The sequence below is a fragment of the Triticum aestivum genome, chromosome 1B (assembly GCF_018294505.1).
Source record: "Triticum aestivum cultivar Chinese Spring chromosome 1B, IWGSC CS RefSeq v2.1, whole genome shotgun sequence".
Lineage (NCBI taxonomy): Eukaryota > Viridiplantae > Streptophyta > Magnoliopsida > Poales > Poaceae > Triticum > Triticum aestivum.
Window position 1 is genome coordinate 238,293,008 of NC_057795.1, and position 8,988 is coordinate 238,301,995.

Below are 8,988 nucleotides of genomic sequence, written 5' to 3' on the forward strand. Positions count from 1 at the left end.
ACTGAGCGTGTTTTTTACGTACTAGACTTACTATGTTTTTGCGCTATCGTTTTCCTTGTAACTATTCAATGGTTTACGGTATCATCGTCCCCGAACTTGCATGTTTATATCATCAAACTGAATGACATTTTTCTTCAAAAGGACGAATGTTTTGTGTGTGTTTTTAGCTCAACAATTTTTTCAGCAATGTTCTGGACTTCTCTCATTTTACGACTTGAACTTTTACCATTTGAATTTTTCTATGTGGGTTTCTTTTTTGTTTGTGCTTTTTTTCCCAAACTTATCTGGGACATCGTGTTGAACTTACAACTTTTTTAATTGTGAACTTGTTGTGTTTTTTAATTTAATTTGTTTTTTTCCTCTGACTTTACTGCTACCAAATTTGTTTGCATAATGATGAGTTTCATTTTGAAATCACTTGAATACTGTAAAACCAATGTGTACCACCAAATTACACAAAACTCATAGCAGCAAACTGATGCTCCAACAAAATTTGAACCGTCCCAAAGCTTAAAACTGGGCAAAACCAGTACCACTCAAAACAAACAATCAGTACACTTTATGAGCAATGAAAGACAAAAAGTCTTGCGCTTCAAGGATGGACCTGCCGTGCAGAAGCTCGATGTCCCACTGCTATGTACCCCCATATGATTGATCAACTTGGAAGGTGCCTAGTGCTTTACTTGGACGGTGACAATTGCTCAACTTGAACGGAGGTTGCCGCTATTTTTGACCGTGAATGCTTCTGAAGAGACATCTACTGTAAAAGAAGATAAATGAAATGTCAGTATGAAAGTAAAGCTCATTATAAAAAGAAATTTGGTTCTCAGTACATAGATATGAGTGTTGAGTGTATAGGTTTCACAAAGGTAAACATGGCAAGATCCTACAGGGAACAAAATGAACCTATTTTAGCATAAAATAGGTGAACTTATATGCGGGGCAGAAGACTGAACTGAATTGAACACAAACTAAAAATTGATCTAACTTGGTCACTGGAATAAGAACTGAACCAAACTGCAATTCAGTGGTACATCAAACAGTGCCACTTGATGCAAGAACATGATGTGGATGAAACTTCAAATCTCCTTTATAGTAATTAGTGATCTAAATGGAACCGAGTTTCAATCATACACTATTTTAGCTAAAAGCATGATGACAAGTATGATCATTACTTGTCCTACTCTATTTTTTTATAGAAAGGTTTTATGTAACCCTCAGAACTCCTCATTTTGCAGTGATTGAACTATCAAGATAATTTGAACCTTCCATAGTTTCTTTCTCCGAAAAAAGCATCATGCATAGTCGAAGCGCAGTTCGACATGAACTCCCTCAGAGTAAACATCAAGCTATAACGTACTTCACCAAGCATCTACCACTGCGCCATTCGTGCAGGGCCTGCACTATACTATCAGAAAGGTGTACTCGTACTGCTCAAAGTAATGAAACATGGGTACTTTCTCTTGTAACTCTTTAATTCAATTATGACGCACACATCGGTATTTTAAGCACTGTGATTTTGTAGCTCACAGAAAAGACAACATGAGAATTATTCAACAAAACACAGGAAAGTGAACAACAAAATATTTTTGGCTAGAGTAGCAAAGGTACCAAGAAAATGCACAATACTATTGACTAACACGTGAAGTGGATGTACGCGTGCCTTGTAGCGTAGGATTGTACTGACACACTCAGCATCAGGGGATTTCCAATTCACACAAGATCAAACTGCACCAGTTCGTTATGCGAAGGCCGGCTGCCTGGGTCGTCACCGTCAAACTGAACCCCACGCCCCTGTTGAATTGCTGAAATATTTTAGTACGGGTCAGATATAGTGCCAAACTAGTACCTGAAAATCTCATCCCCAAATATGCATGTCAATCTTCACAGTTGGAACTAATCTGAGCTATCTCAAAACATCAAACTGATACATACATGCAAGAACAAAACCAGTACAAGAAATACAAACAATCAATATGAGGAGAAATCTATAGATGAATAAGAACAGAGCATCAAGAAGATTCATCAAATTCGTACCAAAAATATGAGGAGGGGTCATGGTGCGCCAACCAATAGGCTATGCGGGAGGAGGGCGCGACCTACAGCGGGAGGAGGGCGTGACCTGCAGTTTCAGTGGTATATGCCTAATAATAATTGGAAGGTAGATGATCAGCCAGTGTCGGCCTCCAAGGCCAACAACTTTATAGACAACACACTGTAGACCGACCAACATGGACTTTGTTGGGTTTATAGTTTATTTATTCGTGCACTGTTAGGCGTGCCCATTTTGAACTTACGAAGTTTTCTATACCCATCTGAACCTACAAAGTTTTCCTATAGCCGTTTGAACTTACAAAGTTTTTCTCGATGAACTTTCATGTGGTTTGTTTACAAGGAACTTTCATAAGGGAACTTCTCACGCAATTGCACATGTACTGGTTATATTTTCTCCGAAGCCAGAATGGTTTTCATATGTTTCGTACACTATGCTGATGAATATAAACAGTGGGTGAGCACCAAGATAGCTTTAACATGGGATCCCTTCCCCCAAGAGGAAGCAATAGGAATTATTGCTTAGAAAATAAGCAAGTGCAAGTACAAGGAGAGTAGCAAGAGGTGTACTTTTGGTGTAAGCATACATGAGCAGGGCTTGCGTGGAGGCTGCGTGAGGAACTGGTTGAGGACGACCACACTAATGTTTGTGCTGCTGCCGTTGTGGCAAAAGGGGCAACGACCTGTGTTGGTTGCAGGAGCTGGACTGATCACCTAGGCATCACATCAAAGTAATTAGCAAGATTAACCACTACTTTTTACAAGAATTAGCTAGCAATTAAAAGGGTGAGAAATAATAGTTCTAGTAATTATAATTTCCAAACACTAGTAGCAACCTCTGTTTTTGGTTCATTTTCCTACGAATAAAAACACTCCTGGGTGGACACATAAAATCATGATAAAAATAGTGGCAGCAAGAAGCAATCAGAAGTGAATATGCAGTAGTGCTGTAACGGAATATTAGTCAGAATCAAAGTTCAGATAACTATGGCACACACATCATACAATATTTTTGAACTTACATAATCCTGAAACAGGAACTTCATTTTTCAAAAAATTAGCAATTCTGAATGCACTAGCGATGTAATTGAATTTTTTAGACCATAGTAATTGAACTTCAAGCAAATTCCTTTATAAAACATTTTGTTTTTTCCGTTTGTACAATAATTATGTCCTTGTTAGTACGACTCATCAGAATTGTAGAACGACATCCTTGTCAGTACGACTCATCAGTACTAGTGATCTTTTTTCCAAAAAAAATGTGTTAGAATAGAAGCATTTTTCTTATATGGATGTTACTTTTAATATTAAGAATATTTCTGATCAGTACTAGTATTTTGTGCAAGTCGTACTGATCAGTACTACTACTTGTCGTACTGCTGAGCACTAGTACTGATCTAGCTAGCACAGAGAATTTTTCATCTAGTGGACTTCTAACATTACATTAGAAATAGCGAGCTACAAAATAAACAACTAGATTAGAATAGAATCATTGGCTTGTATTAGAAACGATGAGCTACGAAATAAACAACCAGATGAGAATTTGTTTCAAGTCAGTTTTGCTATTTTTGAATTTGATGCATGCTACACTATAGGACTGCTACTGGTTTGCAAGTTGGACTTGAGTACTTTTAAATTGTTTGCATAGTTTACTGCTGAAATCTTCACTACATGAAAACTCTTGCCAGACTAGGCACCCCAAACAATTATCAAATACATACTAGACTATTAGACCTACGGTAACGCCCTAATGCAATTACATAATCATCAAATTAAAGTACGGGTTGCAAACAATTATCAAATGCCAAGCTACTGCGTGTACACTTCTTTTTCTAAAATATATCAAAAAAACACAAAATCTTCTATGGAACAGAGGGAATTTTTTTTGTAACATGGTATAAATGCTTGCTTAAATATATGTTGCCCATCCTCAGCTAATTGGATTAGCGATAGTTTTTGTTTAGGGGGTTTTCATGTGGATGAACTGAATAACCCATTTTTCTTGTATTGAAACTTGTTTTCAAAAATTTAAGACAATGCAAATATTATCTACAATATGGACATTGCGATTGGGAAGTACATGACCCGAATAGCATTCAAAAGATGAAATGTAAAAATGAAGCTCCAAAGCCCTTACGATCTTTGAACTACATGCGAAATTGAAATGTAGTGCATCAATCACAGTTGCAAACACATAAACAGTAGCAACAATTCTCCAGCTCAGGACGACCGGGATGTAGACGAACTGAAACAATTCAAAAGTTGAACTGAAAAAAAATTGAAGTTCCCCTCAGATATCTAACACAAAGCATAGTGGACTTATGTTCTTGTGTACTTTGAACTCTTAAAGTTTTGAAAATTGAACATTTTTCCTTTGTGTACTTTGAACTCTTAATGCTAGTTGGAGACAAATACCTTTTCTGTTGTGTAATAAGAAGAGAAAAAAAACTATTTTTCATCCTAAACTACTGCTTTTTTGGATTGACAGAGGAAAATTACAACATACACAAAAACTGCTAGAACATAGGAATAACAACATCAAATTTCACCAAAATATTTTTGCTTCTCATAGGCATTTCGACAAGAAACTATAGAACATCAAATTTAGCACATCAGTAGCATGAGATTTGAATGAGCGTCAGCAAAAAGAAATAGCAACATCAGCTGTCTTTGTGATTCCACCATGAGGCACTAGGCGGAAGATGGGGAAGGGCGCAGTCGACGACGCTGTGCCACGGCAAGGAAGTGGGGCTGGGGCCGCAATGACGCTCTAGGGGAGGGAGCCGGTCGGCGGCGGCGCGCTAGGAAAGGGAGCCGGGCGGATCCAGGGTGCTGCTGCAATGAATGGCATGCGGTGGTGGCATCGAACGGCCTGCCGTGATGGCGTCGAACGGCCATGGCGGCAGTGGGGGAGGACTTATGTTCCTTTCTACGTAGTACTAAACTATTGAAAGTTTGAAATCTAAACTTTTGTTTTTAAGTACCAATACTACATAACACATAAATCCAATTTGTTTATGTGTACCAATAATTTTGTTCTTTAAGTTTCTGCACTTTTTTTTGCTGTAACGACTATAATCATTTCTGTACCCCTGCCAATGATATTTTTGAACTTCAATTATAAATAAAGAACACATACTATAATTTAGATTGTTAGTCCACATAGGGGTCTTCTTCGGGGGTCAGCCTAGTTGCCGAAATAACAACAACAACCATGGAGGGCCTAGACTGGACTAGGTCGTACTGCAGCAGCACCAGCTCCACGAAAAAATACCGTGCTCTCCATCTAGACAAATACTTCCAAGAGAAGACGAGAGAAACATCGGCACATAGGCTAACTGTTTTGGCAAAATGGAAAATACGTACTACATCTGCAGAATTGGTGAAAATCTGGTGTTCCTTTTACCTCCTTATCGCTCTTCTTATCTCAGGAGGAGTACACGGCCTTGGCGAATCACACGAGGAAGATGTAAGCAGGCATCGCTGCTGGCAATACTTGGCGCATCGGACAACCTGCACTGAAGGTGCATTTAAGCATCAAAAGGCAAAGTGACTACGCGAGGGACAAAATAGAAAGAGTGTGCATGTAAAGATTATAAGAAACATGTGCATTTACGGATCTTCACAAAAGCTTAGTACAAATAAAGCATAGGAGCAGGAAGAGAGAGAGAGATGGATACCTCCTCTGCATGCGTCTGCATACTTGACCTTGAGGCACGCTCCTCGTGCTGGTGCCGTTGAGCGGGTATGGAACTTCGGCGATGTACATGAGCTCATCGCTGTAGCAGGATATCAAGCCTGGGAGGGCACGAGCGGCTTCAGGGAGAGGAAGGAGTGCGGCAGGGGTCCCGGTGCACTGGAGGCCGGTGACAGAGCACACTGTGACACAAATGGCCGTGAGTGCAACACACGCAGTGACACAGGTGTCCGAACTGATGGCCGCGACGAAACTTGGATGCCCTGAAGCCATGGGGTTGGACTGATGGATGCGACGAACTCCACCACCAAGGGCTGTTGTGGGCCGCAGTGGCTGTAGTGGAGGAACTACACGATACACAATTTTTTCCATCATGCAAAGTAAACATTTGGACTTAAATAGTCCAATTTATAGTACTAAATACAACCACCCCTCTGAACTTTAAGTTTGTATAAACAATGTGTGTAGTGACAATGAACTAATGAACTATAGACAATCGGGGGTTAGAAAAATAAACTACCTAAATTCCTCAACCAGAACTGTAGTTATTAGAAAATTTGAACTTATAGCAATTCATTAAATCGGTGAACCCGAGTTTTTGAAATCTTTTCTGCAAAAACTATGAGCATTGCAAGTGCTCGTCAGATTTTTTTTGAACTGACCGTATGATAGTATTTGAGCTTTTTCCAGAATATTTATTCTGTTATAAGGAGCTATATAATCCATTTGGGATTGTATAAAGAAACATACAGTGGCTTACTAGGGATCTCCAGATTGCTTACAGCCTTACTGACAAAAAATCCTAAATGAAATCTATTTGGTAAGCGAGGGAGTTTAAAATGGTGGGAACTTGACCTTCACTTCTGTCAGTAAGCATCATCATATCAAAGTCTGGTACCTCCACCGTAGCCAGCAGATTCCATCTTCCTTCTCCGCTCCTACCTCATGAACACTTGCATTCCGCAGGGGAAAGGCTCTTCCCTCCACCAAGTGCAGTAGCTGAGCCATGCTGCAGCAGGACAGAGACATGGTGGCAGCGGGATCCAGGGTTCTGCTACGGTGAACTGCTTTGGGTGGTGGCGTTGAACGGCCTGAAAGTGGTGGCTGTGAACGGGCAGGGTGCTCCAACTACATGAGGGCAGTGCGAGATGCGAGAGGTTGGAGCCATGGTGGTCGGAGGGAGAGAGGCGGCCGGAGCAGAATGGAGACGCTGCCAGCGATGGGGAGAGGGCCGGGCGGCAGCGCGCTCAAGGAGAAGGCCGGGCGACGGCGCGGTGGGGAGGAGGCCGGACGACAGCGCGGTGGGGAGGAGGCCGGCCAGAGGCACGGTGGGAGGAGGCCGGCCGGAGGCGTGCTGGGAGGAGGCCGACCGGAGGCGCGCTGGGGGAGGAGGCCAGCCAGTGGCGCGGTGGGGAGGAGGCCGCTCAGGGGCGCGGGGGGGAGGCCGGCCGGAGGTTCGCTGGGAGGAGGCCGGCCGGCGGAGCGCTGGGAGGAGGCCGGGTAGCGGCGCGGTGGGGAGGAGGTCGGGCGGCGGTGGGCACAGGGAGGAGGTGGTAAGAAGGATCTGTGGGGGGACCAGGGTAGTTTTCTTCTTTTGGGGCCGGCCGCACCCTATAGGGCGTGAGGGTAACACAATAATATTATGTTACTAGTAACAAAATAGCCCTGTCCTATATATATATATATATATATATATATATATATATATATATATCAAATGATCAGAAAAATAAATCCTAAATGATGAACAATTTTTCAGAGGCAAATTAAAAACTTTATAAAATCATTTTTTAAAAATTCCGAATAAAACCAAATTTGAATTATATTTTTTTTGGCATTATTTTCTTCTGACTTTTGGGGTCTCACGTTACCTCCTATCATAGTTTTTGATCGAATTATTTGTCAGGAATTTTAGAAATGAAATTCAAATGCCAATTTAATGTTTGACCACCCAACTCGTTTATCTCAGGGATAATGTCAACAATAATAACTCATGGTCACTTACATCCAACTGGATATATGTGCGTGGATCTTTCCCTTCCACATAATACTTGCCAAGTGAAGAATAATTAAGGTTGGAATAAACATAAATACTTTGACTCATGCATACAAGTAAAGATTGAAAAGTAAAAGATAGGCCCTTCACAGAAGGAAGCAGAGATTGTCATGCGCCTTTTCATTTGGATGTGCAAGCTCTTAATGCAAAGGAACGTCACTTTATATTGCCCCTTGTGATAGCAAGCTTTATTATGCAGTCTGTCACTTTTATTTATTTCCCATCTCAAGTTCATACAAAGTTTATTTTCCATTGCAATAAAAGATCATACATATTTAGGAGCAATTTTATTGCCTTTTCTACCGATGAAAATTTACTTTAAGGATCTTATTCAATCCGTAGGTACATATGGTGGACTCTCATGACAAGAAACTAGGTTTAAGGGTTTTTGGATGCACAAGTACTATCTTTACTTAGTACGAAGTTTTGGCTAGCAAGAGATTATGGGCAAGCACCACGTGTTAGAGGATCCATGGCAATATAACTTCTACATGAATATAAGCGAACATATCTCATTATGTTGTCTTCCTTGTACAACATCAACTATTTGATCAAACTTGAAAATAATTAATGGGGGCTCACAATTATAAAAGATTTCCAAGATCGTAAATTTATATGTCAAATCTCTCATGTATTCTTTCATGAATTGCATCGATGACCAATGTTATGTTTGCTAACTTCCAATAAATTTTATCAGTAACACTTCTTTTATGTGAAGTTATTACTCCCCATGGGATTACCATATTATTATTATTATTATTATTATTATTATTATTATTATTATTATTATTATTGTGATCTAGGCAAAAGAATAAAAGTAAAGGAACATTCCAACTCGAACTACTCTTTATTATAACTTTCAAGCATGATTACAAAGATAACGCTGAAATGGAAGAAAGACTCAAACTACTTGATAATTATACCTTTATTCGAGATCATGAAATAACTAAGGCTCAAACTAAGACATATGGTAATAAAAAGTGATGGTGATACGATACTGGGGCACCTCCCCCAAGCTTGGAACAAGCCATGGGTGGTGCCCATACCCGTGTACCCAAGTTTCCTTCTTTGGTGGTGGTGGTGCAATGTTCTTGGCGATGATTCCTTTGAGGATATAATTCTCCTATTCAAGCTTATTGACTTGATCTTTAAGGTCCATGTTTCTTTACGAAGCTTGCTCGTA

At 40.3% G+C, this 8,988-nt stretch overlaps 1 long non-coding RNA gene across 3 annotated transcripts; it reads right to left on the reverse strand.

Moving 5' to 3' along the window:
* Positions 1 to 489: 489 nt before the first annotated feature.
* On the reverse strand, positions 490 to 7,310 carry LOC123117568 (uncharacterized). 3 transcript variants are annotated; one of them, XR_006457424.1, is made up of 6 exons: positions 6,605 to 7,310; positions 5,733 to 6,096; positions 5,459 to 5,565; positions 2,038 to 2,766; positions 1,641 to 1,794; positions 490 to 760 (listed from the first exon to the last, which is right to left on the reverse strand). It is a non-coding gene; the product is annotated as an uncharacterized lncRNA (long non-coding RNA). The 3 variants fall into 3 exon arrangements; XR_006457423.1 differs by having other exon boundaries at positions 5,459 to 5,570; XR_006457425.1 differs by having other exon boundaries at positions 1,641 to 1,805; positions 5,459 to 5,570.
* Positions 7,311 to 8,988: the final 1,678 nt, after the last annotated feature.